We start from the raw sequence: 9,165 nt of genomic DNA on the forward strand, positions 1-9,165 counted from the left end.
GGCGCCGGTGTCCGCATTGTCCGTGTGCGTTTCAAATCTATCCGAATTAAATCTATCCGGCAGTGTGGCAGACATTTGCCGAAGTTAATTAACAGTTATAAGTTTCTGCAATAACACCAATCAATCGCAGTCTTGAAAAGTCACACACCTATTTGGGTCACGGGAGAAAGGAATTTGCGATCTAAATGGGAGGTGAAAAAACAATGGCAGCGTCGGCGGTAACAACAACAACATCTGCCAGAGGAGAGCTGTGGCTGCTTCGTTTAGCTGGAATTAGGCAGCCGGAGTGCAAATGAGCACTTTTCCGCAGGGAGCCGGGCTAGAGGGAAGCTCCCTCGACTTATTAATGCAAACATCTCGTCTCATGCGGCGTTTTAAATGTCACAGTCAATTTACAGCCTGAGTGAGAGGCAGAATTTATCCTGTCCCAGCGACCGATCCCAGAACCCGGCGCCAAACCTCCCATCACTGTGTTTGTCTTTCCTCTTGGCCTCCAGCTGACAGTATGAGACAGCTGACATATGCTGGACAGAGCACACCTGCCCGGGCGACCGTGGTGACGTGGCTTTGGGGGGGCACAGCTCCTTTCATAAAAGACTCGCGCCTGGCTGGACCCAGTTCAGGGGTCGTGTGGGGAAACGGGCTCCCGTGGGGCGGGTGTCAGTGTGTCCTGGCAGGCCACGACGCATCGTTGCCAACCGCAGCGCGGGGTAAACCCACCAAATACAGGAAGACCGCGGCCACAGGATCAGACGAGAAGCGGCACACCAGGCAACGTGAGATGCTCGCTCACCCGCCCTTCCGCCCCCCCCCCTTTCTCACTCTCTCTCACTTCTCTCTCTCTGGCTTTCTCTCCCTCCAATCCTCTCTCTGTCTCTCTCTCGCTCTCGCTCTGTCTCCCTCTCTGTCTGCTTACTGTTAGGGTTCATCCGTTTTCTGGAGTCCTATTCAAAATAGCGCACCACCGAATTGTGAAGTCTCGAGGAAGCAGGTAAAGAGTTTGTCCTAAAATGAAAAAAAATAAATAAATCCCTTCTGTTTTCATGAGGCAGAGCAAGTGCCGCAGCACTGCCTCTTCTTTAATCATTCATCGCAAAATCATTAATTTGTCTCTAATTAGAGAATAACGTTCCGAATGAATATGTAACAGTAGTCGTATGTTACAATATTCATGTAGCAAGCGAGTCAAACATCACCCAGGGCTCGGCAGACGGAATAAGTGTGACATGGTGCCAACAGCTGCTTTTTGTTGTGAATGGGACAACAGGACAAGAGGAGAAGGGAGGTGGGGATGGTGAAGGAGAGATTGCTCCATCAACACCCCCTTTAGTATGTCATTCCTCTGGGTGTCGAATAAGATTCATCAGCGTTTCGTCTGGATTATCAGTCTCTCGCGGCATCTGATATGACAGCCAACAGAGTGTTGGGTGGGGGGGGGGGTGCTTTTGTCGTACCGGTAATTCCAGAAAGGAAGTGAAGATAGGTGGAGACCAGGGGTGGAGGCAGTGTTTACAATAGCTAGGTGTCAGATGCCACGTTGCGCGTTGCTTTATCAAGCTCCAATGTGATTCCGCCAGCGACAGAAGACACACAATCACAGAGCACTGACAGTTCAATTTCACACTTCATTATTGGCTCACCAAGTGGTTGGAGTCAGTCAAGGAACTGGCATTGTTTTGGTTCTGTCCTATGATCTTGTTCATATGTTCCCTCCAAATTGGTCTGGAGCGCAATATTCCAGAAATAGAGGCCATGCTATTGTTTAAGGTATGCGCCGTGCATGGGAGACCCTCATGTCTTCAGATGTATACTGAGATGAACTCATATTGGAAACATCAAAGACTGAATATCTAATTCTATATCATATCATTACAGGTGTCTTAGATTCAACAATATCCCAATAGTTAAAAAAATAACAGTATAAATAAATTACAGCCACAACAGTTAGACTTTACTACTGAACACAGAGATCATGACATTGATACTGAGGTTGAACTTTGTCTTCTTGTCTACCACACCAGAGTGATCAGATTTAGGGAAGCATATGCCTAGCGTAAGCAAAATGTATTAAGGATAGTTTAAAAGACACAAGAACTACAGGACGGATTCGCTGTTCTTCAGCCCCTACCTTTAAAATGTTTTTGCCATCATTTATAAAAGCACACAGCACCTTTTTGAAGTCCATTGTGCCACTACACTGAAACAGTACGTTTTCTCAATCCTAAATGCAAAGGCAAGGTCATGCTGTGAATGTTTAAAGAAAGGGAACAGTTTTAAAAGGCAGAAAACATGTCCTTTAAGGGGATTCGTGTTCATCTAAGTCGTGACAAAAAGTGAGTTTAACTAATTTGCTTCGATTGACCTTGATGACTACGTCTGAACAAAGACACGAACCTTATTGTTCTCCCTTCTTGACTAATGCAAAATGTTGACTGGGAAAATTTCTATCAATCCGGCTTCCATCTTGACAGTTTCCTAGGAGACATGAGTAATTAAAGCCTCCTCTCTCTGAAGTTTCTCTTCGAAGTCCAGGCCTCATTTCGGATGCTCTTGGTGATAGTCCAGTGAAACAGCTGACAGAACGGGCAAAAAACGTGCTCGCCACCCGGGTTCTTCCGTCTAATCACGGCACTTCAAAACTCTGCCATCTGATATTTGTCTTCATCAGCGTGGAAGCTATTGATTTATTAGTGAGGAGGTTTTCTTCCTCTGGAGAACCGGGTTGCCCATCACATCTGCGCTTCCGTTTCAGGAAGACAGAGAGACAGCGGAGACAGTCAAGTTCCTAATGCTACACAAATGTTATCATTCTTGATGAAATCTGCTCCCTTGATGTAGCTGCTTAGAAACTAATATATGGACTATTTCATTCTAATGGCTCCATTCAAACTCCTCTCTGTTTTCCACACAACTGACTGCCGAGGTTGCCAAGAACCGGTCTGGTGTGAGGTTGCTTTCAGCTTCGCCGATCTAGCATGCAAAACGAGCTCCTGCAGGACTGACGTTTAACGGCCCCGATCCCCCATCTCCCTACGCACACCACATCCGCAAGCGAGCCGACTTCCTGCCAGAAGTAAGCCGACCGAGTCCGCACGAGCAATCAAAATTCTCCGAGCGCCGCAGAGTTAACGGTGGTCTGGGAGGAAGAGGCCAGATCAGCGCGGCCAGAGATGCTGCCTCCGTGCGCCGCTGGTCCGGCATGCATTATGGCTCGCTGGGAGCTTGGCACTGAGGTCTAAAAAAGTAGGGGTGGAGAGTTAGGCTGCCTGCCAGTTGCAGCATCCGTGGGCAGCCGTATGGAGTTGGTACAGCCCTTCAAGGGATCGTGGCCCTTAGCTGCCTACATAAAGAGGGCCAGTGCAATATCGTAGCTGCCCTGTGCTGTCCAGGGAGGGAGGTTCCATATCCTTTAAAGACATGATTACTTTTTAAAACCAGAGCAAACAATGCTTTTTTAATAGAAGCTGATAACAGTGTTTCATAACTCCCCCCTCCCCACAGGTTATAAGGAATATCGTGTCATCATCAGGTGAAGATAAGAAAGACAATGCTAATCGCCTGTCGGGGACAAAGGGACACAGAGATCAGTTGGTCATCGCTGATAGCGGCGAGCGTCAGATCCGACGTCCTCACATGGCCCCTCTTCCGGTTCTCCTATCGGAAAGAGAGCCTCTCCTCCTGTTCTTTTTACTGGGAGTCTCGCAACACAACAGCAGATAAATCAGCCTGCCTCAGCCCGGTAAACACAGCAGAGCTTCTAACGCCCCGCCACCCCAACCCGGTTATCAGACAGGAAAGAACCAAAAGGAAGGCATCTAGAGTAAGGTCTCTTGGTATTTAGGGAGATCAGCGTAAGTCGGGAAATTTTAAACTCAGCCGATGGGATTTCAGCACAGACGCTCGAGGAAAAAATAAGAGGGACACAAAAAAACAGACAATGCATGATGCGAAAACGCCGTTCCACACTTGGCAGTGTACGGGCAGCATGACGTGAGGAGACCGTACTCCATAACGTGCAAAGTATAATAGAACAAGCTTTCCTTAAATATCTAATTACTTGTGTTGCATAACAAATACCTGTACAGAGTGTCTTACCTAAGTCATTTAATCACTGTGCACATGCGTGATAGTACATTATATATATATTACCCTGATCCCTACATTATTGTCAAGCACTGCTGATTACAGTCTTGTAAATCTGAAATTAGTGTGGCGCGCCGGTGGTCTTTTCTTCTTGAGATAATCTCTCCAGTGCGGTATTAGCCAGTAGGTTAGAAGTCCAAGCAGATCAGGGTTATACCTGCAAGGTCTGGCTCTCGGTGGGAAACGCAGCAGGAGTTGTTTCGCTGTGCGAGACGGAGATCCGCAACGGTGAGAACTCGTGCATAAAAGGCGGGGGATGGGTACCGGGAGAGGCACGCCCACGGCCTCGGCAATCGCGCGTGCTACATTTCACGAGAGACACGCTTTGTGCAGCGTCGTATCAATTGCTCCAGCGTTAGTCGAGTAGCAATAAGGGTTTCGAGGTAGCTTTAAAAGCATCTCACCGTAGTGACACCGGCCCAACGAATGAGACTGAAATATGCACACCCCTAATGAGTTATTCGGGATTACGGCCTAATCTAGACCAGGGGCCTCGTTTAAAATAGGCGACACTGATGAATCAGCATACCGACCCACTAACAAGGCAACCGCGAAAGGGAGAGGTGATTACAGGATACGCGAGCCCTTCCAAGCCTCCGCGTTCACACGAGCTGCAGCCGAGTTGGACCGGTGCACGAACTGGGCTTTAGACACGGCACGCAAATACCTTGGCATACGTTCTTTTTTTTGTTGTTTTTTGCAAGGCTGGATGAGGTGCAACGGGATTGAGTAAGAGCTTCCTGACAGCAAGGCTCCTCGAAAATGCAACTAATGCCAAAAAAAGCAGTAATATTTTACCGCGCGTTTAAGCTCGAGGAAATGTAAGATAAACAGCAGGCATAGCGACATATGGTGACTTTCAGAATATCTTTTGGGGGATAACGCCACAAAATTCCACGAGTACAAAAAAATAAAATAAGCACTGCGATCTCATTTTACTTACTGTACTTTATACTCCTGAAAAGCTTTTTTTGTGGCGGTTTGTGATACTCTGCAAAGGTTTGATCGAAACTCCACTGGGTTTGATCGAAACTCCACTGGAAGCGCGAGATAAAGTGGTGGCGAGCGTGGTCAGTCTCTGCAGCAGCATTACGGGGCCGGTCTGCGGGGAGCCTGATACCGACGCTGCTGCAGGCGCTGTGCCCAAAGAACTGCAGGGTCGGGTGCGCTCTCCGGCCAAAGGTTGCACCAAAGTTAATTACTGCGGCCCAAACTTATTTTGTCTTCCTTGTGGGATTTCATCCGTCTGAGAATAATGCAGTGACTCGTGAATTAGTGCCTTTTACTCTTTTTTTTCTCAGGGCTTTTTCCAGAATGGATAAAGGTTACTATAGGTTGAAATCTGTTTCTCCTCCTCTTGCTAAGCCAGGCTTTTTTATTTTACCTGAAAAGTACCATTTCCACACACCCCACCCCTCCATGGCCATACCTACCCTCCCCCCTAATTATTTTTCTTTTGTCTGAAGCAAAAGCTCTGTGGGTCATTACCCTCATTTCCACTTTACCTCAGACCTGGTCCTCAAAACCAGCAAGGAGAGACAGACCTTAGGCTGCTCAAGAAGAGGATTACGTTTGGTGGCTTTGTAAACCACTGACACCTGAAAAGGCTCTTAAGCACACTGGAGTCTTGCTAAAGAATTTCTCATTTTTGCCTCACTAATTTCGGAGCTGGATTTAAGCATACCTCTGGGATTAATCAACCCAATGGGCTCCGTAGATTCTTAAAAATGCCAAGTACTTAATCGCACCCCTCGGAGAGGCAAAACCATACGAGTGTGAAAAGTGATTTTCTTGAGGGACGGTACACAAATACCCCTATTTGCATTTAGAAAATCCATCAACTTTATGAAATGTTTAGCAAGGGAAGCTGCACTCGTGTTGATGTTGGAGGACAATTTGTCTTTTAATGAGACCAAAGGCTTAGGCAGGGCATTACATTTTTCCTTCCTCTTGAAACTGTCACTCCCATAATCCTCCGGGGAAAAAAAAGAGTAATTCAGATAGATTACTGGCCAAGTCTCAGATTTCTGGATGATCGTTGGAGGAACGAGGAAAGGATCAGTGCACAGTTAAACAGCATATGCAGCATCTAAGGTATTTTCTGGGGTTTTTTCTGGAATGTACAGGCACTTACAAAGGATTCTTGGAGTGTTCACAAGCCATCCAGGAAAACACTTAGAGATTCAGTGTTGAGGCTGTGCAGTGGCGGTGGGGTGGGGTGGGGTGGGCTCGGGGGAAAAAGATTGCAGGGGGTCACAAGCCACCTCTCCTCTGCTCCATGAGGCACGGGAAGTAGGGACAGTCGATGAAGGAATCTGTTTAGTGGCCTGAAAAGCTGCTGTTCATTCTTTCCGTTCTTTCAAATAAACTGAGAAAGATTATCCTGTGTCAGACGAGTGTTATTTGACAGCCACCTCACTGTTCAAATCTGACAGGTCGCATAAGAGCCCCCATTTATACACACAAATGAGATTAATTTGGCAACCTTCAGCGGTCTCACAGCAAATACTCCACCTAGTCTAACTGCCTGTTAATTTACCCAAATGGCTTATAACACTTTTCAACATCTTTATCCGCAAAATTCAGAAGCTACAAGAGTTTAATGTTAAATGTCTGTTCTGCGACGAAATAAACATTGAAGATTAATATTTTTAATCGGTTCATTTTATGAAGGAGTGCCCTTGGTTTTGAGACATTTGGAAGCGTTTGTATTCAACCTTGCCATACGGTTGCATCCAGTCAGTACTACAGAGTATTTCTTCATCACCACTCAATGAAACAAGCTGACGGCTGACAGTCTAATTCACCCATCTCCCTACCTTCCCCTATCACTTTGCAAACGTGACATGACAAAGTCTATTGAGAGGACCAGCTAATAAATCACCTCCCCTTTACCGTAGAGCCATTGCCCCGGGTCACTGGGACCCACTCCCTTGCCTAGAGTGGTAATCTCATTCCGATCACGGAGCCGAGTCAGCCCTGCCGATTTTCAACGCTCACCAAGGAGTCACGGCCGTGAACGGCACGCTTGCTGGATGGATGCTTACGAAATCGGCCTCTTGGGGCGCCGCAGCACTGGCCTGGCTGAGCGACGCGCCTGTGTTCCTCTTTGTACAGCTGAAGAGTCGAGGACGTAGGCATATACGCTGTGCGTTGGGCAGTCACGTCCCTTTTCCGTGTTTCCCATCACATTAGTGAGCAGTTTGTGACCGATCTACTCTTATTATTTTCATGTGCTCCTTAACTCTGTCTTGGGTGGTGTAAAAAGAGAGGGAGCGAGAGATAAGCCTCCGCCAATATGCTGTTTCTGATTCAAAGCGGATTAAGGCATGTTGTCCTAAGATTTGGAGAATCCTCTAAAATATTCTCATCGGCAGACCTGGATTAAAATAAGACAACAGTCATTTTTAGTGTGCATATAGGCTGTTTGGTTCCTCAGAAGACATACGGTACTGACATCTCTGACAGTCCTCGACATCTTCCATTTCCCTCAATCAGGCCTCGTTTGACATTCTGTGTCATTTTTCTTCATATATATGACAGGATGACAGTGAATGTGCATCATGTCAACTAGCTTCCATTAGATATATAGCACTTAAAGCAATATATACGCGAACAGCTGCCACGACACGAGATTGGCTGTTAACTCAGAATATGTGGACTGTCTGTCCCTTCTTCACAGGCCCATTTGAATCATCCCATCATGACTGCGGTAATCTGGCCTAAAATGTCAATTTCTGTCCAGTAGATGAAGCTCTGAGGACTATTAGCCAGAGATGAGGAAAAAAACAGACTCCTGCTTGCAATCTACACAGTTTGCGCTATTAGCCTCTTTTTATTTCCTCAGCCTGTGTGTTTGCATCACAATTTTGTGCTCATGGAGCCATCTTTTCAAATCAGCACAGAATGAACTGAATGTCATTTCACTTCCGTTTCTTCCTTTTAACCTCCCGTGACCCCCCCCCCCCGTCTCCCCCCATGGTTGTGAATAATCATTTATGAACTGACTCAACTTTCCACCTTGTCAGCAGTCAGCAAGCCCGACAAAGAGCAGCAGCCATGTCTGAGAGTACCCCATGCCACAATGACATCACAAAGAATACATCTATTGTGCACAATCTGCAGTGCTGCTATTCCTAGGGAGGTCCGTGCCTTTGCATGTAATGATTGTGTTCCTGCTCCATAAGGCTTTCTCTAAAACCTTGTGCATGCAATTTGTTACAAAAAAAAAAAAAAAATATATATATATATATATATATATATATATATATATATATATATATATATATATATATATATATATATATATTTCAGCATTCAGTAAGTAAATATTTGACATGGTATGAATATATGAGTGCTAGACTGTTAGATCCTTGTGAAGCATGCGATGAGCAATCTTCCTGTAGAGACGCGAGGATCATGCACTGTGCTCCGCATGCGCCTTTCTCCCACACGCCCCACTGATGAAGGACCTTCACGCCGAGTGGAATTTCACCGCCTCTGAGGAATGTGCTGGTATCTGTAGCACTCTCGTCTCTTGAACGTTAACCCTGGAGAGTCAGTGAGAAGACTCCAAGGGGCACATGCAGGCCCTTTAGGGTTCGTTATGGAGAGCTCAGCAGTTAACAACCAAATCTGATCAAATCACCATTAGGATTCAATGCGTCAGTGATATTTTACGAATTCCATCTTGAAGTACACATTGAATTACAAAGTAAATTACACAATGATAAATTGGGAGCATATAACTCTAGAACTTTTAATGGCATGAAATAAGAAAAGTGTGGACTAAAGCGCTTCTGATCTAGGCATCTATTTACTACATATGGGAATATACAGACCATATTTTTTAGGCTACACAAACATCCCAGACTACAATGTCCTTCCTTTTGGTGCTTCCGTACTGCGATAGTTGATTCCTAGCGACTCCTAGATAATCTCTTTTACTCAGTGAGCCCCCCTCCCCTCCTCTCCTGCCCCGAACGCAATATGGCGCTTCCCAGGTGCTCCGTTAACCTGCAG

This window comes from Electrophorus electricus, chromosome 7, assembly GCF_013358815.1.
Source record: "Electrophorus electricus isolate fEleEle1 chromosome 7, fEleEle1.pri, whole genome shotgun sequence".
Taxonomy (NCBI): Eukaryota; Metazoa; Chordata; class Actinopteri; order Gymnotiformes; family Gymnotidae; genus Electrophorus; species Electrophorus electricus.